Below are 25,838 nucleotides of genomic sequence, written 5' to 3'. Positions count from 1 at the left end.
TTGGGAAGCGGTCTGGTTTCTGTTTGTAGTATTGACCAATCGTGTTTGAGCAGGCTTTGGCTGCAGGAGGGTAAACAGTCTGTACGGGGAGTAAACGAGCACATGGGTTGGGTTGCATTCATGGAACAGTTTGTCAATTTTCTGGCGACGATTTAGCTTTACATGAGCTTTTGTGTTATTATTCATCAGGGTTCGTACACCTTTCACAAAGGCACTTTCAAGGTCCATTTTCAAGCTTTTACAGCACCTTACAGCTGTGGTAAAGAAGAAGAATTCCTTTATTAGTCCTGCAACGGGGAAATTTGATTTTTTCACTCTATTATTATTATTCATGTTACACACACACAGGCCCGAAATACACACACATGCACAAACAGGACCTATATACATGCAATTAATGGAGAGATGTTAGAGCGAGGGGGCTGCCAGTGATCGGTCCACTCTCCATTCATGGTCCACTCCGGGACTCGAGTCGGGGACCCTCCGGTTCCCAGCCAAGTCACCTATGGACTGAGCTACTGCTACCCCACAAATACACAAATAACATATTTCTATGAATACGTACATAGTTAAAAAGATTCTTTTACGATTTTTATTTCAGGCGCTGACTCATTGTATTTCTACCCGATAGCTGTTTGTTGTGAAAGACATTCAGATGCATTTTCAAGCACTTTTTAAACCTTGGAAACATTAGAGTTCAAGGATTTCAAGCATCAATACGGACCCTGATTAATCAGCATCCATATGAAAATATCTGTTTGTGGAGACGCCATCTCTCAACTCCAACTCCATTATTGCACCTCAAGTTTAACATCTGAGGAATGGTGTGATGTGTTCAAAGATAAGTAGCACACAAGGGAATTAGCATTAGGTACGACTAAACAGAGTAATCATGATCAGCACAATCAAGCACTTTTTAAACCCCGGAAACACGACATTAAAGTTCAAGCATTTCAATACGGACCCTGATTTATCAGCATTCATATGAAAATATGAATGAATGAATTCATTAATTTTATTTTTGGTTATACATCAGATGTTAAATAAAATGACATAATATTTTGACAATTTTAACCAAAAAAGGGATTGGGCTGAAGCAACTTGCTTTTATTAGCCCACCCTAACGATAGAGACGCCATCTCTTAACTCAAACTCCATTATTGCACCTCAAGTTTAACATCTGAGAAATGGCGTGATGTGTTCAAAGATAAGTAGCACACAAGGGAAATAGCATCAGGTACGACTAAACAGAGTAATCATGACAAAAAAAACAAAATTGAAATGTTGAAATGGTGGATGTCTCCGAAGGCCCGTGAGTGAAGTACCGTGTAAAAACAAAAGTGCATCATTTCCTGCAGTGGAACTAGAAAGCAGGTCCCATGTTGGAAGTTGCCCCACATGTTCCTGCGGACATGTCTGGAAGCTCGGCTGTCTCAGGAAACAAGCGCATTCATACTGTAGCAGACTGTTTTGCCATCACTGCCCTCAGCGGAGTGAGGCGAAGAGAGGTACGCGTAAGAGTGGCTAACATGCTGTAATGATTCCTGAGGCATGATGGCACAGAGATGGCTTCCTCGGGGATCGTGGAACGGCTACAATGCTAGAAAACACGGATATCACATTATGTAGACAAGAGTCTGAGGAGGCCGGCTGGCTGTAAGTCCTCATCTGGGAAGAGGTGCTGGAGAGGGAACAAGCAGGAGGGAAAGATAAAGGACATAAAGCGTGGGTAGCCAATCCATCAACAGAGAGAGTTCTTGTGTGAACCTGTGCTTGAATGCGTGCGTATCCTCTTAGGAGAGGGGAACTCTGGGGAAAACTCTGGTAGGATGAGACGGAGGTAGAGAGCGTAGGCACAGAAGAGACGATTGGTGAAAATTGACAGCAACCGTTTGTGTATGTCTTTGTAAGCGTGCACATGCAAGCGAGAGCGTGTGTGCTTATGTGTCTTAGGCGAAGCAGCTTCTTCTTAACGGAGGGGAAAACTCTGAGGTAGTGACAGGACAAAGCAGTGCAGGAGATGGAAAATAGACACGGCCTCAAAGGGAAAAGAACTGTCAGCAACAGACAAGTAGTGGAATAGTTTGACAAAAGGTAGATGGAAATCTAAAGTCGAGAATGTGTTTGTGTGAATATTTGCATGCGAGTGTCACGGAAGCAGCTTGCCGGTACATTAATCATATATGAAACACTTCCACAATTACACAGCGCCCCGGTGTCCTTCTAATTATCCATTTGAGGATGATGACGACTCGCCAGTTCGCCGCAGGGCTGAAATCAAAGAGGACGCAGAGAGAGGCGAGAGTAAGACAAAGTAATGAGGGGAGCGATACAAAGAAGAAAAAGGCGGGCGAAGGCGAGGGAGAGAACTAAAACAACGTGTTAAATGTTAATTAACCGGGGACAAAAAAGCAGCACATAGGGCACTGCATTATGAAAGCAAGGATGAAGAAGAGGGGAAGCGTTGAGGAACGAGTGTGTTCACAACAAATACATGAAAGTGTGGAGGAAGTGAAGGCAGCAGGGAGGGCTTAAGTATTAACCTATTAACGCAGCAGGTTTGTCATGCTGTAAGCCTCTTAGGAGGACCTTTCCAAACCCAGAGGCGGTGAGAATGTCAATTTAGGCACTTTCTCTGCTGGTAATTACACTCTATCTCGGGGCTAATGGCTTATTTTGCATGCGGACGGACAAGGCAGAGATATTAAAAAGAGAAGATGTCCACGCAGAGGACACGCAGAGGAGAGAAGGGATTCTTGCATGCGGTGGAGACACATTGGCTCTCTAATTGGTTGACGGTGTAATCGCAGGATATGATGAGATAAGCTACTGACAGATTCTCTATATTCGTCAAGACTCAAGTAGTTTTTGCAGCACTACTGTATTTAAAAGCTCGAATGGGCGTATATGAGGAAATGAAAGCACCAAACAGATCGATTGTAAGAGGACATCCTCACTATACAACTAACTTTTCTGACTGGAAGAAACTTTAACTTTCAAAACAAAACAGATCGTTAAGAGTTCGACTAAAGCACACGTGCCTATTTAAAGCAACATCGCAGACAGATGCAATAGTTTTTAGGCTTCGTGAGTATATTTTACTGTAATTTTATCACATTTTCATATATACTTTATAAATTGTCTGGCCAGGGGTGTGGTGGTCAGCACTGTCACCTCACAACAAGAGGGTTCAAATGGTTTGAATCCCTGCTGGGGTCCTTCTGTGTGGAGTTTGCATGTTGTCCCCGTGTCTGCGTGGGTTTTCTCCGGGTTCTCCGGTTTCCTCCCACAGTCCAAAGACGTGCAGGTGTTCGGTTCATTGATGACTCTAAATCACCCGTAGGTGTGAATGGTTGTCTGTCTCTGTTCGTCTCTATGTGTCCTGTGATAGACTGGCGTCCTGTCCAGGGTGGACCCCGCCTCACGCCCGATGTCAGCTGGGATCGGCTCCAGCCCCCCCGTGACCCCGACAGGGACAAACGGTTGAAGATGAATGAATGAACGAATTGTCTGGGCATACAAAAAACTACATTTTTCACTCAACCAAGGCCCTAGTGATGAGTTCCTTCACAATGCGTTGTAGAAAACAATGTAAATCTTTCACTTCACCCATATCCAGTAAAGCTGTTTTCACATATTCTGTACAGTGTGAGGAGAATCAGGTGCAGGCATTACCCGTAGACTCTCTTCCACACGTAGCACACAACAGGAGATCCTCCGTGTCAAACGTGTTCTCACGGTTCGTAATTTGATCATGATCGTGTCTCTCGCTGTTCCTCGAGACAGATGTCTGATGATTCCAGCGTCTGTCCTCGCCGACAGAACTTCCCGAAGCTCGTCGTCTCTCCAGATCAGCGTTTTCACGGGCGTACCTGTGTAAATCACCCTTCTTCACCGCCAGATGTGTTTTTTACGGTTTTGCGAGCAGCGTGGTAGAAATGTCATCAACTACAATACTGAGCCGTTCTGTTCACACATGTGCTCAAGCTTACGATATACACAGTCTTTGTACGCGGCGGCATGGTAAACCGTTGGATCCATTTGCATTCTCACGTACAGTTCTGCTGGGTAATGTTTAGGTAGTTAAAGGTTCTGCTGTGCATGTGTGAAAGAGGCTTTTGTTAACTTTACTGACTATAAAACTGGACAACCATGATCTCTGGTTTTATGATTTGTTCCGTTCCCCTCTACTATTCCTCTAGAAACACTTTTAAACTGCAGCATTTCGTTATAATAATTATTGCAGCCTAAAGGGGCTGCTAGAAAGGCTGTAGACTTGTAATCTTTTTAGTGCTAATTGTTCAAAGCAAAACAAGAGCCCATGTTAATGTCTGGCAATTAAATTGTAAATTATGTGAGGAAAGGAAAGAAAATGGACTGAAAACAACATTATTGTACTATAAAGTATTAACTGCAAGACAAAAAGAGAAGGGTCGGCCTCAAAACAGTTCCTACTTCCATGTCTGAAATGATAAAAACCAGAACGGTTTAAATCTTAGGTATACTGGGGATGCAAGAAGCTCCTGTTAACCCTATTGGAGGAATAATGGTTGCAGTTCAAAAGTCAGATCTCTAAAAGGAAGAGGTTGCTAATTAACACCAATGTCAGACTTCATTAAGTCAGGTCTGCAAAATGCACTTACCCCAAAGAATACTGATGAAATTGTTCTGCTGAATATAGAAATGTATTCTCATTAGCAGGTCGTAGGAAAGTGTAAGAAAAGTTATGCACACAAATTTGTAAACGCTGCACGAAAAAAGATGCTGACGGACCGTAAGGCTTAAAGTCACTGCAAGACCAAACCGAACCCTGCTCCCCTCCGTGAAAGTCCTGTTTTACGACCCATCTACCTCCATATGCAGCTGCTTGCTGTTCTGTACTACATCACACGCTATAAATACATTGCACACACACGAAATAAATGTCTATAAATCACTCTGCATTCTTCTTTACTGTTTCATGCAGAACTGTTGTGCTTTTATGTGCTTCCACTGAGGAGTGTGCCAAACAGCATTTAATGTTAATTTGTACAATGTTATATATAATTATAGGTTTATAAAATGAAACCTTAGTGATTGCCTGAGATGGGGGCGACACGGTGGTGTGGTGGTTAGCACTGTCACCTCACTTCGAGAGGGTTCCCGGCATGTTCTCCCCGTGTCTGCGTGGGTTTTCTCCGGGTTCTCCGGTTTCCTCCCACAGTCCAAAGACATGCACGTGTCAGGTTAAAATCACCCGTAGGTGTGAATGGTTGTCTGTCTCTGTTCGTCTCTATGTGTCCTGTGATAAACTGGCGTCTTGTCCAGGGTGGACCCCGCCTCACGCCCGATGTCAGCTGGGATCGGCTCCAGCCCCCCGTGACCCCGACAGGGACAAGAGGTTGAAGAAGATGAATGATTGCCTGAGACGGCAGAACAGCTTCAGTGCTTTCTGGGAAAGATTCTGAAATATTGGAGATGAAAACCTGTTTTTGTAATTATGTTTTGGGTTATTTTTATGCCAGCAGACAGGTGTAATGAGGAGAAAGCGAAGCTAGACTCAAACTGGAGTCAATGCTGTGCCTTAGTGCCTTGACATCTAGGCCTAGAGGGTGTCCTAATGAACCCCCTTATATGATGACGGTGGTGAAGAGGGCTCTCTAATCAAGACATCTGTTGAAATCAGGAGAACACACTACATTTTTTGTGTCCTATGATCTCACATTACAGCTTGTAAGAAAGCAAAGCTAGACTCACACTGGAGGCGATGCTGTTCCTGGTCAGTGCTTTAACATCTAGGCCTAGAGTGTGTCCTAATGAACCCCCTTATATGATGATGATGGTGGTGAAGAGGGCTGCCTAATCAAGAAATCTGTTGAAATCAGGAGAACACACATTGTTTGACCTATGATCTCACATTACAGCTTGTAAGAAAGCAAAGTAATCTACTGATGCATTGCATATCAGGAGGATTTGCATTATTTATGCTTAGTCATAGGAGACTTGTCCGTGCTCGGTCAATTGTAACTTGTTGTAATTTCTATGGCTTCTTGATTCTTGTGCTGTTTCGATCTCTGTTGATAACTTGTACTGAAGCCCTGTTTATTGAGATCCCCTGGAAGCTCATTGGAGAACTCAGATATTCTCCAGAGTCGGATAAACCTGCCTAGTTCTGTCATTTAAATATTTCATCTTCCCCACATCTATCTCTATCTCTGTCTCTCGGGGTGGTTCCCCTCTCCCTGTTGTACCCCATGATTGCGTTCCCTGGCCTCTCCCTCTCTTGCTGTTCTTGATCTTGTGCTCCTTTCTTTTTCTCCATTTTGCCAACTCAAACATTTTTTTCCTTTGGCGGTGTGACAGTTTCTCTCTCATACACAGACTTGGTGCATTTTCAAGCATCATGAAGCCGCCTGGCTGTCATCCAGCTAAGGTCTGACGACAGTCAAAGGGTATTTCCGTAATTTGATCAACTTTTATCAGACTCAATAACCGAGGGGACGCAACAGCATGAACGTGTCACTGGCACAGCTCAAAGAGGCCTGTATAGACAAGAATGGAAATGTCCCTCCTACTGTTACCAGATTATCTGATTACCATAATATGGCCTACAACAGAAGGCAGAATGGCTGGCTTCCTCTTTTAGTGAATCAGTTCAAGGTCTTTAGCATATGACTCAATCTGAATACACAGAATGCACTTCAGTTCCACTCTTAAGGATTAACCACAAGCATAATGAATTGAAAAGTCTGCCACATAACCATGGGGTTACCGGCACGTCCTCATGACACTTGGGTTCATATCCTCCTGTGTTGCCTGCCTGCCTGCCCGCCCGCCTACAGCCGTGATCTGTAATTCCTAAATCCTGGACCGATTCTACACATCGTCTCTGTCTGTTACACATGCTAAAGGCTGCCAAAGATGTTGAATTTCAACATATTTGTGGTTTGCAGAGACATAATGTCAACAGTTTTTTTCTGACGTCGAGGCTGGAAATTGAAAACTGAGATATTATTTTTATTTACTGAAGTATTTTTGCATATGGATGGATTGTTAGCAGATTTACAGGTTGGTATCAGCACGCACTGAATGTTGTGGTTTCAGTACTGGCATGTTCTCCCCGTGTCTGCGTGGGTTTTCTCCGGGTTCTCCGGTTTCCTCCCACAGTCCAAAGACGTGCAGGTGTTCTGTTCATTGATGACTCTAAATCACCCGTAGGTGTGAATGGTTGTCTGTCTCTGTTCGTCTCTATGTGTCCTGTGATAAACTGGCGTCCTGTCCAGGGTGGACCCCGCCTCACGCCCGATGTCAGCTGGGATCGTCTCCAGCCCCCCGCGACCCCGACAGGGACAAGCGGTTGAAGATGAATGGATGAATGTTACAGGGGAATAGGCCTACAGAGTAATACAACAGTAATAACTGTTACTCAAGATGATGTGTAGGTGTATCAACCTAAATCTAAATTACTTGAGCATCCAGAACTGCCACAGTCTTTTACTCCCTCTCCCCACTCCATTCAGGTTAAACAGTCACTCCCTTTGTTGTTATTACAATCCATCTTTCGTTCTCTACCTGCGACAACTCTGTTTACTCATCTCTGTCATTGTCATGCTTCTTCAGGCCCTGTTCTGTTCTCTCCTCTAATCTCCAGTTTGCTGTTTTCACTTAAAGCCGTCCACGCTCTATCTCTTCTATGTTTTTACACCAATTCAAACAGACAATTTGAGCGTAAACATATTCTTATCTGCAACAGCAGGAACACAATTTCAGGAAATGAACTGCAAGGAAATGAATCGTGATACCAACTCACTCACACCTGGAACAATGTCCCTCTATTGTCGAGGGAGCTGTATACACTGAAATAGAGAAACTCAACACACACAGAGAGGGAGAGTGGCTTCATTCTCTGCCCAGGACTTCATTTCTCCACTATATCTTTACCACAGAGTGTATCATAATGGACGCAGCTACCATAACTTCAACCATTGGTGTGTGGACGACCATTCTGAAGCCAGGAGATTGGGTTGTGGACATCGTCATCTTGATTTTCGTAAACCAGACTTGACGATATTTGGACAAATGGTCAGAGCTGGAGAGCAGTGCTAAGCAGCATCAGGCTGTGCTCTGCTGTAGTTTCAATGTTGCTGTGCTAAGCTAAATGCTTAAAGGTTTAACAAGTTGACGTGAATCACCTGGCCGGTGGGTGAGCAGGTGGCTCTGATCAGTCGGACACAGTGACAAAGCGCTGGTGGAAACTGGCTACCTAACATTAGCTTTGTTTGCGAGGTACAAACAAACACCGATCGAGACATTTTCAGGCAACCACAATGTTACAATGAGGATCAAAGTGCTCTGAATTTAATACAACACCCAAAAACAAGTTTACGGCTATTTTAATGTTCACAGTGTATACGTATGTAAACTGTATGTTCTTAATTATGACATGATCTTGAGTTCCCCCAGTCCTGAATAGAGTCTGATTAGAGATTTCAGACTGAAGGTTGTCTGGTAGATAATAATGTAATCTAATACACAATTTTGTCTGGATGGCTTTGAATAATGTGGAGAAAAACATTCAGATGAGCAACGGGCTTTAGGTGCTCCAAAACATTAATGGCGCACTCACACTGTCCTTCTGCGCCGCGCCCCGGGCTTTAGGATTCTTGTCCTCCTCTCCCTCTCCCCCCGCACCCCAGACCCGTTTGTACTCACACTACCTGGGCCTCGCGCAAATGCTTCTTGCTGTCCATACGTCATCACGCCGTAACACGTCACACGCATTGATTGACTGACTTGAATCTTTTCATCGACCACATCTGCAGTAAACACTCCACCTCCGCATCACACCAACGTGAACCTTTCACCGCCATTGTTTTAAATGTCCGCGCATGGTCCCTCCTTCTTTTTTCTATGTCCCAACAGGCGCACAGGAAATGACGTCAGAACCGTCGTAGGCCTCGTGCTCGTACACATGCGCACGCTCGTGCTCGTACATGTGCAAATGCGCTCTACAAAAGCCCACCTTTCTCAGCCGGGTGTGGACAGCCAGCTGGCCGCAGCTAAGCGCGGAGCGGTTGCACTTACACTGGTCAAACGCACTAGTCTTGACCCGAAAAACCTGTTTTGGCCCGGTGCGGAAGGACAGTGTGAGTGCGTCCTAAGATAATATTAAAACCTTTTTTTTTCAGGCGTGTCCAACGCATCCTCGCTCTTAACTCGTCATATACGGACGCCTGGGCAGGACCCCTGGGTGTCGTGTCTTCAACAGGGTAAAGATTCAATGGAAAAAAGAGTGATGTTCCAGAAGTGAAAATAGGCTTGACCCGAAAAACTCGAAAAAGCTTAATCTCCTCTTGTAGCAGTGGTTGAAGAGAGTGAAGTGTAAGTTTAGCCATGACATTACACACTAGACACTGAGTTCTTTCCCATACAACACATTCTCATGTAGCCATTCATTTCCTCCATATAGCTCACTTCCTGCCCTCGCTATGTCAAACTTGTATTTTTCAATGCATGCCGCTCAAACCATTCTCCTGTAGCCATTCATTTGTGCAATGACATAAGAACAACAGAAGGTCGTATCAAGGGTAACATGTAGAACATAGCCTTGAGTGTTGAGGGTGGTTGGAGTGTGGGAGCGTTCATTTTACTGCTGTACCAGCACTGTGTACTGTGCTGCCAGAGTGAACGTGCAGTGCAGACTGGACTCTGACTGTGATGCTATTTAATAAAATCATCTGGCCTCGGGGCCAAAGGTCTGTCCACATTATGGTGAGGTGGTGAGGGCAGGCCAAGAGTGTGTGTACGTGTGTTTGTGTGCATATTCACACACCGTCCTTGCCTTCATATTTCTACATGTTCGTATGCTGTAGATCCCCCGTCTGCACAGTAGCCTCATCATTACTCCTTACATTCTGCGTGAACTTCAAGTCACAGAAAAGCAGAGGTCGGGCACGGCCAGCTAGAGATGATTATTGTTGAGAGCGTCGATTTCTAAATGCTGGTTCTCTCGTCTCTAAATGGTAGACGGCGAAGGAGCTAATTAGCAGAGAGGCTAAGGAATCAAGGAGGAGGGAGGAGTGACAAGATGATGAATAGGATGTATATGGAGAGATAAACACAAAGACCAAAACAGTAAACTTGTGATAAAGAAGATGAACGTGATATATTTAGTTTAACCTTGTGAGTTGTTATCAGTCACAGAGCTGATGCAAGGCCAAACGGTTGCTGACAAACTCCCATGCAGTTACAGTATCCTGTAAAACACGTGTGCACATAGAGGCGGCTCATTCCTCATCTGCAAATATAAAGAGCAGAGCGTCTCTGGAGACTGCACCCTTTGGTGTTTGCAACACAATTAGCAAGAGTGCTCTAATTAAGGTAGCAGTGGAAGTTACTGTGCCCCACCTGTATATTGAAGTGGGTCAGTTGGGGGGTTTTGCGCTCAACACAACACCTGAAGACTCTTCTGACGCTTTAATTAGATGTGGGGTTTTTCAATCAGAGTCTCGAGGGCGTTTGTGTTTATTTGATGTTTAGGTTTTGTGTGCCTGGGAACAAACGGAGCGTTCCTAACAAAGTAATCCCATAAATTAGCCGCCAGGAAGCTCTTCACAGAAAGTGGTTAGCACACCCACACAGTGGCGCAGACAAACACACTTTTAAGCCTCCGATCTAAATGTATAATATATTCAAATTGGAATTTCACCGCTGTCAATATCTGCACGAGTTCATCGGCTCCACGATATGAATGCGATTGGATCTGACATGAGTAATCAAACGTAACCCGTCTCTCGTTTGACCTCTCCTCTTTTTCCATCTTAGTTAATCACTGCAGACCCACTTCAGTCTCATGTTGTCATGTGAAAACCTCAGGGCTGTCAGAGGACAGTGGTCAAGTGTGACAGAAGTCCAACAAAAGTAACCGTGTAAGCTTTTAGGAAAGAGGATCAATGGCTGAATGATCTGCTGGAGCAGTGATCATCACAGAACACCACAGTGATCAATGCTTATGTGTGTGTGTGTGTCTGTGTGTGTGTGTGTATTTTACATGACTGCCAGGAACTTTGTGCAGCTTAACCTCACTAAACAATCTCAATTTGTGTAGCATTCAGCCGCGTTCACATTGCCTCCAGCAGTGAATCGCTGCAGGGTTGTACGCACAGTGTACAGTGTGTAGTGTCACTTAAATGGCCCATTTGTGTGTTGTGTTCCTTAACACCCCTCGCACCCCTACACCCGTAGCACAAGAAGGCTGCTTCATTTCATGGACAAAAAGAGAGAAAGAAAAGAGACTGAGGGACTGTTTTGGAGCTTGTTGCAGGAAACAGTCAGCTGTTACACAAACTCCCAGGCAGTTAAATGTTTGCATTTTGTTTTTTTACCCGCCTTGTTCTTTTTTGCAGTGATAGGCAGGGATGTGTCTTGTACAGGACTCTCACACTACCTCGAAATGGACTGAGAAGTCTGATCGCCATCGGATCTGATCTCATTCATTCATTCATTCATTCATCTTCAACCGCTTGTCCCCGTCGGGGTCGCGGGGGGGCTGGAGCCGATCCCAGCTGACATCGGGCGTGAGGCGGGGTCCACCCTGGACAGGATGCCCGTCTATCACAGGGCACATAGGTTCATTGATGACTCGTAGGTGTGAATGGTTGTCTGTCTCTGTTTGCCTCTAACACCTGCACGTCTTTGGACTGTGGGAGGAAACCGGAGAACTAAAGATTTGAATCTGTCTCAACTTTTTACCACAGCGTGTTGTGTTTGTTTTTTTCTTCAGCACTGGTTGTGCGTATGTGTGTTTAGTTAGAATGCAAATGTAATACTTTGATACTGCATGAATCATCCATCATGACCGAAAGAACGAGGTCGCGGGTACAAGCGGCCGAAATGTGTTTCCTCAGGAGGGGGGCTGGAGTCTCCCTTAGAGAGAGGGGGAGAAGTTCAGCATCCGTGAGGAACTCTGAGTAGAGCCGCTGCTCCTTTGCGTTGAAAGGAGCCAGTTGAGGTGGTTCAGGATCATCTGGTAAGGATGAACCCTGGGCGCCTCCCTAGGGAGGTGTTCCAGGCACGTCCAGCTGGGAGGAGGCCTCGGGGAAGACCCAGGACTAGGTGGAGAGATTATGAGCGTGATCACACTATCCTTTTGGCCGCGGCCAAAACCGGTTTTTCAGCTAAAGTCTAGTACCTTTAAGTAGTGTGAGCGCACCCGCTCCGAGCTCAACTGGGGAAAGCTGGGCCGCCACGGCCCGCTTGAAATAGGTGGGCTTTAGCGGAGCTGTTTGCACATGTACGAGCACGAGCGTGCGCACGTGTACGAGCACAAGCACGAGCCCTACGGCAGTAGCGTTATGTCCGCCTGTTCGGACATGTAATTAGAAGGACGGACCATGCGCGGACATTTAACAACAACAACAATGGTGGTGAAAGGTTCACGTTGGTGTGGTGCGGAGGTGGAGTGTTTACTGCAGATTTGGTCGGATGAAAATATTCAAAAACAGTCGACAAGACGCACAAAAACTCAGAGGTCTACGGAAAGATTTGTAAACAAAGCCACACACACGCGATCAATGCGTGTGACGTGTTACGGCGTGATGACGTATGGACAGCAAGAAGCATTGGCCGAGGCCCAGGTAGTGTGAGTACAAACGGGGCTGGGGCGCGGGGGGGAGAGGGAGGGGGGACAAGTACCCTAAAGTCCGGGTCTCGGTCCGGGAGGATAGTGTGAGCGCGCCCTAAATCTCCACACTGGCCTGGGAACGCCTCAGGATCCCCCAGTTAGAGCTGGTTAATGTTGCCCGGGAAAGGGAAGTTTGGGGTCCCCTGCTAAAGCTGCTGCCCCCGAGACCCGACCCTGGATAAGAGGCTAAAGTTGAGATGAGATGAATCATCCACACATAAAGGTATATATATTTTGAAGGGAGAGGGGGTCATCCACTAATCGGAACGCATGTTAAAATGAACTAAGCCACTGAACCCCAAATTGTATGCAAATGTGCGTCTGACTGAGTAGACCCTGATGAGCAGATGGCACTTTGCATGGCAGCCTCTGCCATCAGTGTATGAATGTGTGGGTGAATGTGGCAAGTAGTGCAAAAGCATCTTGAGTGGCTGAAAGACTAGAAAGGTGCGAGAAAGTAAGGGTGTATTTTGCGTCACAGAAATAGAAAGCAGCATACATTAGGAAGGCTGTCAGCATGGGAGCAAGGCATTGTTATCCGCGAGACATCTGCAAGGCTGCACTTATTTCTCTGTAAACCCGAGAATTCACGAACAATTTCAATCCTCAGAATTTCTCAAATGAGGACGAAACCTTTCCATGACAAAGGCCAGAGCACTCAGAGCGCGGCGACTAGCTCTTAAAATGTGTGTGAGTGAAAAGAAAATGTCCCGTAAATGAAAACCGTTCAAAAGAAAAGTGCACTCTCCGTGTCGTGGGGAATGCTTTTGAAGGGTGTTTTTTTTTTTTTTTCTTACACGTCAATTTCTTTACAGGAATTTCTGCATACAGCTTCTGCTTTATGTTAATTGCTTGGCTTAAGGCTTCAAAGAAGAGAAGCTGGAGGGACTCATTAAAGCAAAGAAGAAGGGAAAACAAATAAGATGAAGGGGGGAGAGAAGGTTCAGTGATGGTCAGGAGGACAAAGGCTGTATTTTCGCTTGTTTGCCACGTCCAAGACCAGAAACATGTCACAAGTGAGGCTGCAGTTAAATGCTTGAAGAGTAAAAAGTGCGAGCTGATCCTCTACTTGGAAAACCGTATGTATTTAGTTGTCTGTCCAATTTCTTGTGGACGTGATGTCTCAGGAATCCCTGGATGCATTGTCTTGACGTTCAGCTCAAATGTCTGATTAGATTTTGGCGGAGTCAAGATCACTGTGACCTCAAAAAGGGTTTTTTTTTGACGACAACGCAAGAATTCCGACACTAAGTATGACCCTTCATCATCCATCATCTGCAAACGCTTATCCCAGTCGAGGTCGCGGGGTACTCAAATGTTAAGTGGGATAAAATGATGAAGTGATGACATTTTATATCCAAAAGGTCAAACGTCAACTTTACTGTGACATCACAATGTTTCTGTCCATTATCCAACGCCGTAACTCAGGAACAGAAGGGGAGACATTTGTGATAATGAGTTAGAGACACTCATTTTGAAACTGTGGTGATTGTATTGATCTGAAGATGTGTATTAAGCGTACACGCTTCACCAAAAATGCACTTAATACCTTTCATTAAATTCCTTCAAATTCTTCACTACATTAATTGTGGAAGTCTGGATGGTTTGGAATAAAACTGAAACTTGACTGGTTGGTGAAGACCTACAACTTAAGCTTTAAAAGTTCAGTCTTGACCTTGAAAACAGCTCAACTGACTCCGCCAGATGGATTGTTTTTGCATTTGCTCACCATCTGGGCATATTCGCTGCTCCTTTGCGTTGAAAGGAGCCAGTTGAGGTGGTTCAGGATCATCTAGTAAGGATGAACCCTGGGCGCCTCCCTAGGGAGGTGTTCCAGGCACGTCCAGCTGGGAGGAGGCCTCGGGGAAGACCCAGGACCAGGTGGAGAGATTAGATCTCCACACTGGCCTGGGAACGCCTCAGGATCCCCCAGTTAGAGCTGGTTAATGTGGCCCGGGAAAGGAAAGTTTGGGGTCCCCTGCTAAAGCTGCTGCCCCCGCGACCCGACCACGGATAAGAGGCAGAAGATGAGTTGAGAGATGTGCCTGTGACAACAGTTCAGCCATTCCAGACATTATGTAACGTGTATTTCAGTATGACAGATGTAACTTGTTAAAACGCTTGGATCTTGTTCATATATATGAATCAAACATCACCTTGAATCAGCACCTGTACCGTAGCTGTCCTCGTGAACGCCTCCCTGTTTAGCTTTTCATTGCAATGTTAACCATAACGTCACCTATCTGATCCGTCTTTATAGTTTTGTTTGAGGAAATGTGTCAGTCGCGCTTTAGACGTCGCTTATTGTTACTTTTATTGTAGCGTACTTTTTTACCGTATTGCCTCCCTTGGTCTGAAGACCGCGGTAGCATCGTTTGAATAGTTGCTTCTGCGGATTGATGATAATTCCGCAGTCATCTTCCTCAAACGCAAAGTCCTTCCATACACGACTCTTGGTGCCTTTTTAATCAACAAGTTGTTGCGAAGAGATTGTTGTAGCCATCTTTCACATGGGGTTTGTTAAACCATGCGAGTTCCACTTCTTTGTGACCTCCAATTTCTGAATGCAAGTATGACTGGAACACACGCTATACTGCCCCCATTAGTCCGGGAAGAGTCACAGCACCGAATCTGATGGTGCCTCGGTGCTTCCGGTGCCTCAAAACAATAGGCATCGTTTTTCGGTATTTTCTTATTTTAGGGCGCACTCACACTGTCCTTCCGCACCGCGACCCGGGCTTTAGGGTACTTGTCCCCCCCTCCCTCTCCCCCCTTTCCATAGACCTCTGAGTTTTTGTGCGTCTTGTCGACTGTTTTTGAATCTTTTCATCGACCAAATCTGCAGTAAACACTCCACCTCCGCATCACACCAACGTGAACCTTTCGCCGCTATTGTTTGAAATGTCCGCGCATGGTCCCTCCTTCTTTTTTCTATGTCCCAACAGGCGCACATACCGCTAACCCCGTAGGGCTCGTGCTCGTGCTTGTCCACGTGTGCACGCTCGTGCTCGTACATTTGCAAACAGCTCTGCTAAAGCCCACCTCTTTCAAGCAGCCCGCTGTCGGCTGTTATGCGCGGAACGGGTGCACTCACACTGCTTTAAAGTACTAGGCTTTAGCTGAAAAAACGGTTTTGGCCCGGTACAGAACAACAGTGTGAGTGCACCTTTAGAATCGAAAGGTACAGGAAGTATCGGTACTTGTGATTGGCACTTTTTGGTCTATTCGTCAATGAAAAATATGCCATGTACTCAAGACAAGTCTCAATCCAGGTACCAGTCTTAGTGAGAGATGATGAAGGACAGAAAGTGGGAAGATGAAAGATGTTTGTATGCATGGATTTAAGACGTGATCCTACTGTACACACACACAAACAACACAAACACAGTCAGAAACAAACCAAGAGTTCAGGAGATGCTTCTCCATATGTCACTTTTCTCTCACTCTGAGGTCACTTGTAATGCGTTATGGATCCTGCCCACTGTAGTTGGGGGTTTTGGTGCATTATATGCTCCACGATCCATCTATGAGATAATGTTTAGCTCTCGCTTCCTTAACTTTGCATTGGATCACCAATTAATTAGATGTTCAGCTCGTATGAAGACTCTTTTTCAGCACTTTTGAACATAATGAACATTATATATTATATGATTTTTCCAATCATGTCTCTGATTGTCTTAAATATATATATATAATATTACTTGTTCATAATTAATGGTTGTTTATTTGCTACATTGCACATTGTCTCTCTCTCTCCATGTTGAATGCTAAATGGCATATCACTGCCCACAGCTGAACGTTGACTCCGATTGCGACCTTGGTGTTAGTGAACGCATCGCAAACCAAGAGCAATTACCCCGAAATGTTCTCCGCACATAATCAGGCCTTGATTGCGAGCTATACTGCCTCGCACTTACCAACAGACATTAAAAAACAACCGATGACACGGACAATTATCCACAAGTATCCAACAATGAACCAGTTTCCTGAAAAACAGGTGGTTTATTGTTTAAGCAGACAAAAGGCTCAGCTTCCCTCATCACAGCCCAGGAAGTGAGCAGCCAGATGCAGAGCGTCCTCTGCCATGTTTTCAGGGCCGTGCTTTTGTGCACATAAAAAAAAGAACAAGAGAACAAGCAACTTAAAGACATTCATTCCTCCTGACGTTTATTTCGGTTACCCCGCCAGGCTCGGCCGGCAACACCGCGAGGTAGTTGTCAAGTAATCAATTTACAATGCGCTAATCACGGCTTTCAGCGGATTCAAGTGATTCCAAAGAGTTGCGCAGGCCAACGCGGCGGCGGCGGCTGTGGCTGAGCTGTGTGTGTGGTAAACGGGGGTGGAAGGCTTCCTTATGAATGACTGGGAGAGGCCGTGATAGGAGGAAAGTAGGTGTGATTCATGGAGGAATCTGAAGCCGGCACTTCTGACCAATTCTTCAACCATCGTTGAGTTAGCTGCACGGTGGGTGTTTGTGCTGTGCCTGTGTTCTTCTGTGTGCATGCTTTCATAAATATGTGTGTACACTTGCATGCAGGTGTACTAGGCTTAAATACTGGTATATAAAAGGGATTCTCACCATTATCTACTCCCTTTTACCTTCAAGAACTACAATATGTCTTCTGTTGTATCGCGAAACTTTGAAAGATTGAACTTGAAACTGTTGAATTAAATGAAACTTTGATTTCAGATGTGGTAGTTTCTTCCAGTTCCAGTTACTTCTCATGCAGAGATGGTGTCCTAGAGTTCAGCTGTGTGACAAAATACATATAAGAGCAAATAATCCCTACCTGCGGGTCCGGCCTAAAGCCGACAGATCGCAGGCCAATTAGCAGAACAGGAAAGCAGAACGGACACATTTCTCCTGCACAAAATATAAAGAGGGTGAATAAAGCAAAGTGCAAAATCTGTTGTCAGACATGTAACCTCCATCCCCAAACTAGACTGCAGAGCAGGATTTGACAGGTGGAGCATTACCTGCTCTCAATCTGTTTGTATGTCCTCCTCCCATGTGTGAAGGGCAGGTGTCTGTACTTGAGCATATGCTTGATCTGCCTCTTCATGGTGATGCAGAAGAGCACGATGAAGTATAGGCCAGAACATCGGCAGATTGAAGACATCATGGCAATGACGATGCCTTTTGTCGCCGAATGCCAGAATTTGAATTCAGGCAACCTCCTGATGAAAGGGCGGAACTCCTCATTCTGCTTGGTAGGAAGGGACGGGCCCTCATCTTCGTCGAGCGGTGAAGGATCCACGTTTGGCGAGAGGAAAGCAATGAACAGGTTGAGAGGGTAGATTCCCAAAGCATATGTTACTATATACCAACCCTGTAGTACACGGGTGTCAAAGTGATCCAGTAAAGGGCCGTGTGACTGCAGGTTTTCATTCCAACCAAGCAAAAACACACCTAACTCGACTTACTCCATCACCTGAACTGTCTTCACACAGTTGATTTGTTGGACAGGGTGTGTTTTTGATTGGTTGGAATGAAAACCTGCAGCCACACACACACGGCCCTTTACTGGATCAGTTTGACACCCATGCTGTAGTATGTACACTCACGCCCAACGCCCAATGCACTGCATAGAATGGCGTTGACTTGTCAAGCCATGACTGATACACCTGTCCAATCCGTGTGAGAAAAGGCACCAACTACAGATGGTTTCCCATGGACTGACTCCCCAACTGTCCCCCTTCTGATATTCTGATACGGCCGCTGTGTCACTACCCGCCTCTACCTAGCTAGCTAAACTAGCCACTTCTGCGTGGAACACGTCAGTCAAGATAACCTTAACAGTACAATTTGCTGTAACATCGAAGAACAATTCCCTCACAGCATTTAAACCACAGCAACAACGCCAAAATGGCCACATGGGACAGGTTTCCCTTTCCTGTCTGAAGACAAGTAACAACAAACAGGATCATACGATACTGTACGGCCGTCATTGTCTTTTTAAAGTGGAGTTTCTGTTCCATTAGAAGACATTACCATATGATCTGAATAAATGAATATAGATGAAGAACATCTGAAGACAACAACATTTTATGCTGTCTAGTTTTTAAAAGGAGACTCGATTGAGAAGTGAATACATTCTCATATTATAATAATTTTCTGTTTCTTTCTCAGTTGCTTTGGCTCAATTATCAAATGACAGAGTCTCTAAAACAATATGTAAAATCTTTCACAACATTAGATGAGTATTTCTTATTCTTTGGCACCATTTGTAAATGTTTTACCTGCCAGTTTATTTTATTTATTTATTTTATTCCCGAGTCGGAAAGACTTTGCGGAAGCTCTTCTCACAGGTGATTGTTGGCCTTAGATATACGGACGCTAATGATTTTTCTAGAAATACCAACTTTTGTCACCAAATATTTTACTGTACATGTCTGCCGGTCTACGCAAGGTTATTGTGCGCAGCAAGCTTTATGAATGAGGCCCCTGAGCTCTGAAACTAAGTCTGACTACTTAGGGCGCACTCACACTGTCCTCCGCACAGCGCCCGAGGCTTTAGAGTACTTGTCCCCCCCTCCAGGCCCGTTTGTACTCACACTACCTGGGCCTCACGCAAATGCTTCTTGCCTGTCCATACGTCATCACGCCGTAACACGTCACACGCATTGATGACGTCATCGCGATGCGTCACTTTGTTTCCAAATCTTTCCGTAGACCTCTGAGTTTTTGTGCGTCTTGTCGACTGTTTTTGAATCTTTTCATCGACCAAATCTGCAGTAAACACTCCACCTCCGCATCACACCAACGTGAACCTTTCGCCGCCATTGTTTTAAATGTCCGCGCATGGTCCGTCTTTTTTTCATTCTATGTCTGAACAGACGCACATAGAAAGAAAGACGTGAGAGCCGCCGTAGGCGTCATGCTCGTGCTCATACACGTGCACACGCTCGTGCTCGTACATGTGCAAACATGCTCTACTAAAGCCCACCTCTTCCAAACGGGCCTTGGACGGCCAGCTGGCCGCAGCTAGGTGCAGAGCGGTTGCACTCACACTGGTCAAACAAACTAAGCTTTACCCGTAAAACCTGTTTTTGCCCGGTACGGAAGGACAGTGTGAGTGCGCCCTAAGTCTGACTACTTAAAAAGCGGAGTGGTGGAGTGAGGACCAAACCAAATGTTTTTACTTTTAAAAATAAATCACACAAAGATAGAAGAGCACATTGACACATACACACACCACTTGCCCACAGCGCACATTTGAGACTTAACTTCCTGATGCACGACACATTTTTGACCAGGCAAAACACAAGATTAAATTATAGTTTTTCTATACATATATTACAGTCATTTGCTTTGGCAGCTTCTAAGGCCTCTCTGTCCTCGAGCCTTTTTCTAAATCTCACCAAAGCCAAACAAACCGTGACAAAGCATGTCGAGAACTTGCACAGAGGCCCGTGTGCCAAAAACAGACTTTTGATGTTGTTCACATCCCCGGAGCTGTAAGGCGAAGAAATAAACACTGCGCTAAACTGTCAGCTCTCAGTTGGAGACTCGCAGCACGTGCAGACGCCTCTTTGCTGCTGTCTGATGGCCAACTCGAGCCCACTGATTGCTCGTTGTAACGTGCCAACGGTGGTGCAGAGATAGCAACTGCGTACTGTACAACATGAATGTGGTTTGGCTGCTATGAGTGGCCTAAACTGTCAAACATAACGCTATTCATCCCTTATTTGACAGTTCCTCACATTTCTCACAGCCACCGGGCCAGAGAAGAAACATTTATCATTAGTGATAATTAAGATTGATAACTCCATATGATAGAAATCATCAATAATCATCAATATTTTCTCTGACAGACGCTGTCAAATATATTCTTGCCACTTTTAATAATTAAGTCCCATTTCATGCAGCTGATACACTTGTACTGACCTTATTTAATGACTTATCAGTATCGAATACTGGTTCCGAGTTATTGGCATTGCAAAATTGTGTCGTTTCACAATTTTACAAACTTTGTATAATTAATATCGGTGTGTGAAAGTCTCCTCTTACAGATACTAAGAGATCAGAATCATAAGAAGAGAACAATTTAAAGGTTCGACGGTGTGAGGTTCACAGATTTTGTACTGAAATAGCAATTGAACAAATTAAACATAGCCACAATTTTTATCTGCTGAACAGGAAAAAGGTGATGAATAATTTTAGATAACCTCAAAGCAATTTCAGTCAAAAGCAACTGGACTTGGTTATTTGTCCAGGAAGACGTTTCACCTCTCATCCAAGAGACTTCATCAGTTCATGTACGCATCTGACCAGGCTGGGACTGGACCAGGACCAGGACCAGGACCAGGCTGGGACTGGACCAGGACCAGAGCTAGGACCAGGCTGGGACTGGTCCAACTAACTGGTGTGGAGATTGAGATATTTAACCTCTCAAAATGACTGTCACTCTAACAACGGTCGTTGGCACTTGGAGCACAAAGGGTCCCAGTGACATCATCAGCCTTGTGAGAGGTTAAATACCTGGATCTCACACCAGTTAGTTGGACCAGCCTGGTCCTGGTCCTGGTCCAGTCCCAGCCTGGTCCTGGTCCTGGTCCAGTCCCAGCCTGGTCCTGGTCCTGGTCCTGGTCCAGTCCCAGCCTGGTCAGATGCGTACATGAACTGATGAAGCCTCTTGGATGAGAGGTGAAACGTCTTCCTAGACAAATAACCAAGTCCAGTTGATTTTGACTGAAATTGCTTTGAGGAGAACGACGACCTGGACACATGAGAACATTCACAGGCTTAATTTTAGACAAAACAGTTTTTTCATTGAAACAAACTTGATTTCTTGCTATTTGCTTGCCAGCTCACATGAGCAGGATTAAATGCTTCGCTTACTGTATAATTTATAAATGCTAGTTTTGCTTATTAATAACTAACAATGTTTTTTCTTGCATCATGAAATGTAGTGTTTTAATTAATAACATGTAGTTAGTTGCAGGCAAACTGCTTTCTAGCTATGTTAAATATTTTTTTAGTAGATCATATTTGGACATAGGGCGGCGTGCACTGTCGCCTCACAGCTAGAGGGTTCCTGGTTTAAATCCCGGCTGGGGCCCTTCTTAGTGGAGTTTCCATGTTCTCCCCGTGTCTGCGTGGGTTTTCTCCGGGTTCTCAGGTTTCCTCCCACAGTCCAAAGACGTGCAGGTGTTCGGTTCATTGATGACTCTGAAATTGCCCGTAGGTGTGAATGGTTGTCTGTCTCTGTTTGTCTCTATGGGCGCACTCACACTGTGCGCCTGTCCCGTGCCCCGTGCTTTAGGGTCCTTGTCCCCCCCTCCAGGCCCGTTTGTACTCACACTACCTGGGCCTCGGTGAATGCTTCTTGCTGCCTATACGTCATCACGCTGTAACACGTCACACACATTGATGACGTCATGGCGATGCGTCGCTTTGTTTACAAATCTTTCCGTAGACCTCTGAGTTTTTGTGCAACTTGTCGACTGTTTTTGAATCTTTTCATCAACCAAATCTGTCCTGTCCAGGGTGGACCCCACCTCACACAGATGTCAGCTGGGATCGGCTCCAGCCCCCCCGCGACCCCGACAGGGACAAGCGGTTTAAGATGGATGGATGGATATTTGGACATAGTGGTTGCATATTTGGATAAAAATCTGTTGTGTGGTTAATAAATAGACCTGGAAGAAACACAAAACACAGTATTATATTTTCTAGGAAACTGAATTAGATACTTGTGGGCATGTGCCTTTAATGCATAAGTGTGTCTCTCTCGTGGCAGTTCAGTTCAGACACTGAGAGAATCCTTCACCTCACAATTGTAGGTTGTTTACAGTTGTTACATTTCAAATTTGCTTTATTACTTATTATGTGAAAAACTCCACATAAATGAATCCATTAGAGAGTGGGGGACATTTTCAGTTCACACATGTACTCAATGACACAACAGGCACTTTGTCGAACAATAACACAAATGTGATAAAACGCCACATTTAGTGAAGCCAGAGTGTGTGCTGAGTTAGTGCTGAGACATTACGCTGCTCACTGATTTCCATTTAAATTTCCCTTTGGTCCTCTCACCGTGTCTCCTCTGACTGCTGCCGTCCCTGGTGGCTCTCCACCGCAACACTTAAAACACTTGGGAGGTCAGCGCTGTTTTAATAGCTTCTTCACACGCATGCAGAGTCGGCTCAAGGGCTAGGTGTAGTGTTAACCGCATCAGGCAGCAGGGCGTTGGTGACGGGAAGGCAGGTCGTCCTCCAATCAGAGCGACACTTCCTTTAGAAGTCAAACAGCAGAGTGTCGCTTTTGAAATATTCAAGGTTTTGACTTAATGGGAGACACCGCAGGCAGAGCATGAATTTTTCATGCACTGGTCAATTTTGAGATTTTAGGGTATTTTGCTTCCTTATCATGTCTTCTTTCAGACCAGTGGTAGGGAAACGTGTGCATCATCAACATAGCATTAGATAATGCCTCATTTGCATAAGTTAGTCAGTAAATAACTGTTTTTTTCATGGCAATATCTGTTAGTTAGCTTTTTTTACCCTATTCACCTGTATGCAGTGTGTTGCAAAATGAAATTCTACAATACATTCATTCATTCATTCATCTTCAACCGCTTATCCCGGGGTCGGGGTCGCGGGGGGGTGCTGCAGCCAATCCCAGCTGACATCGGGCGTGAGGCGGGGTAGAAGGATTCAGTACAAGATTCAAGATTCAAGAGGCTTTATTTATTTATCCCGAGGGAAATGATTGTGCAACAGTTTCAATACAAAGGTGGGAAAGGATCAGAGTAACAATAAACATAAAAACATAAATCAAATCAAAATAAAGCTGACGTAAAATAAATCAACAATAACTAAGTGTGACAGAGTGCAACAGACATTGTGGTTAAACGCAGGTTTATACAATATACAACAATAGTAACACGTCACACGCATTGATGACATCATCACGATGCGTCACTTTGTTTCCAGATCTTTCCGTAGACCTCGGAGTTTTTGTGCGTCTTGTCGACTGTTTTTGAATCTTTTCATCGACCAAATCTGCAGTAAACACTCCACCTCCGCATCACACCAACGTGAACCTTTCACCGCCATTGTTTGAAATGTCCGCGCATGGTCCCTCCTTCTTTTTTCTATGTCCCAACAGGCGCACAGGAAATGACGTCAGAGCCGCCATAGGCCTCGTGCTCGTGCTCGTACATGTGCAAACGTGCTTTACAAAAGCCCATCTCTCCCAAACAAAAAAATCCACGTTAGGACACAGTAAATTCTACTATTGTTAGGCAACCGTACTTAGGAGCGGTACGGTTGCACTCACACTGGTCAAAGGAACTAGACTTTATCCGTGACTGGCCTATAACTTTCATTCACGTGAGGGCAAAATACACTTCCCTGATATTTTCTTCACCTGCGTCTAAATCAAGAACAAGCTGACAAGACACAGAAAGTGTTGGAGAGGCAAATATGTACGTGCGGGATTGTTGAAATAATCCATGGTTTTATCCGTTCTTAATTATGTCACACGTGCAAGACAAGCATCCGCTTCCTGTTGACTTCACTTATAGTGAAAGGGTGAATAAACGTTTGATTCCTGGGGCAGAGCAGGTTTTAGCGCCTTACAGGAAAACAGCTGACCTGGAACGAGGAGTCTGACCTCACAGCATGTTTTCACTTCAGTTCACTGAAACACTTTGGTCACCTGTAAATGTCTTGTTCAGTGTTTGGCTGAATCTTGCTAACCAAGCTAGCATTAGCGTTAGCTGGTACCTTAAGCGCCAGCTAGCATTAGCGTTAGCTGGTGCCTTAAGCGCAGACAGTACATGCAGGTGAACAGCACCAGCGAACGGAGCTCCCCACTTCGACAGCAGCTCGCTGTGTCCACTTCCACTGTGGTGTAGACACTTTCTGAAAAAAAACCTTGTTCAGTCTTCAGTCCTTTGCCCCGCTCTTGTTCCAGTGTCCCACCGTCGGGCGCCTCTCTTCTCTCCAGACTGCTGCATTCCTCAGAGTCATGAGACGTGGACATGCTTGGCGTTTAATCAGCTACATTACTACCCGCTCACACTCTGCACTCTCTCTGGTCTGTGTTGTTTAGTTGCTCTCTCCCACTCCCAGCCCTCCCCTCACTGCGTCTCCTCTCTTGGCCTTCTCACCTCCCATTTCCTCTCCCCCCACTCCGCCTCGAGACCCCGTGGCTCCGAGCGGTTGGTGTTTGTCAGATCCATTAAGACGAAGGCGCGGCAAAGGACGGGAGAGAGGGAAGGGCTCACTGCCCCAGTGTTTGACCCGCTTTGACCTCCCCCGTCTCCGGGTGGCCTCGGCAGAGCCCTCCGGGAGGTTCTGCTTGTCAGACTGCTTCCTCTCGGCGTAAGCCTGCCTAGACAGTAATTGGCTGGCTCGGAGCTCCGCGATGGGGCCCTCTCCTGACAGCTGGTGGGTGGTTGCTGCACACCAATTAGAAAAACAGAGAGAGACACAGGGCGAGAGAGGGAGAGGTGCACTGTTTTTCTGTGATTACCTGAGGAAGTGAGAGTTGCTGAAATAGCGAAGAGACAAGAGAGCACAATTTGTTTTTCTACCTTTTCCAAATCCATGCTGGCTGAGGGAGAAACAAATAAATACAAACAATACAAGAACAATAGTCTCTCTCCATGGCAGCAAATGTCTTCTGCAAATACAGTAGCTATGTTTTCTAAATGAGGACCTCTTCAGAGCAACAGTGTAATACGCTGGTACACACGCAGAGTTAAACTCACACACACAACACACACATCTATTAATACTTTAAACCATCCTGAAGTAAATCTGTAAACACTGAAGGAAGAAAGAATCTGGATCCAGTGCTGCTTCCAGTTTCAAACTTTGCTCAGTGATGTTACATTTGCTTTTTAATTGGACGATATGAACAGAATTTATACATTTGACATTAACAGTTACACCTCGTATGGTGCCTTTTTTAATCTTTGAGAGATGGAATGAGAATTTTCTGTCAATCCAAGATAAGCCGAGCTGAACAAACGTACTTTCCCCCTACACCTTGCATTTGATGAAGCTTTCCATATGCATGTTAATACACCTATGCATTTAAATAGAGACTTGTTCTGATACTGCCCCTGTGTTGAAAGCTGTACAAGTCTGTGCCACATCTGCACACAGCAGCATAACATGTAAATCTCATCCAATGCACTCAAGTTGCATTAAGAACACA

At 45.2% G+C, this 25,838-nt stretch overlaps 1 pseudogene across 1 annotated transcript in view; it reads right to left on the bottom strand.

The window, feature by feature from the left end:
* The window catches only part of LOC310963515 (protein RER1-like), an 81,753-nt pseudogene extending 57,097 nt beyond the window's left edge, over window positions 1-24,656 (bottom strand). The window contains exons 1-4 of the transcript in view: window positions 24,451-24,656; window positions 18,227-18,360; window positions 17,639-18,036; window positions 17,452-17,464 (exon numbers count right to left, since the gene is read on the bottom strand). The product of the transcript in view is annotated as a protein RER1-like (transcript). The remainder of the gene's footprint in view (window positions 1-17,451; window positions 17,465-17,638; window positions 18,037-18,226; window positions 18,361-24,450) is intronic.
* Window positions 24,657-25,838: the final 1,182 nt, after the last annotated feature.

The sequence above is a fragment of the Echiichthys vipera genome (assembly GCF_963691815.1).
Source record: "Echiichthys vipera genome assembly, chromosome: 2".
Classification (NCBI taxonomy): Eukaryota; Metazoa; Chordata; class Actinopteri; order Perciformes; family Trachinidae; genus Echiichthys; species Echiichthys vipera.
Note: the sequence above shows the minus strand (reverse complement) of the source record. Positions and strands in the feature narration are given on the sequence as shown.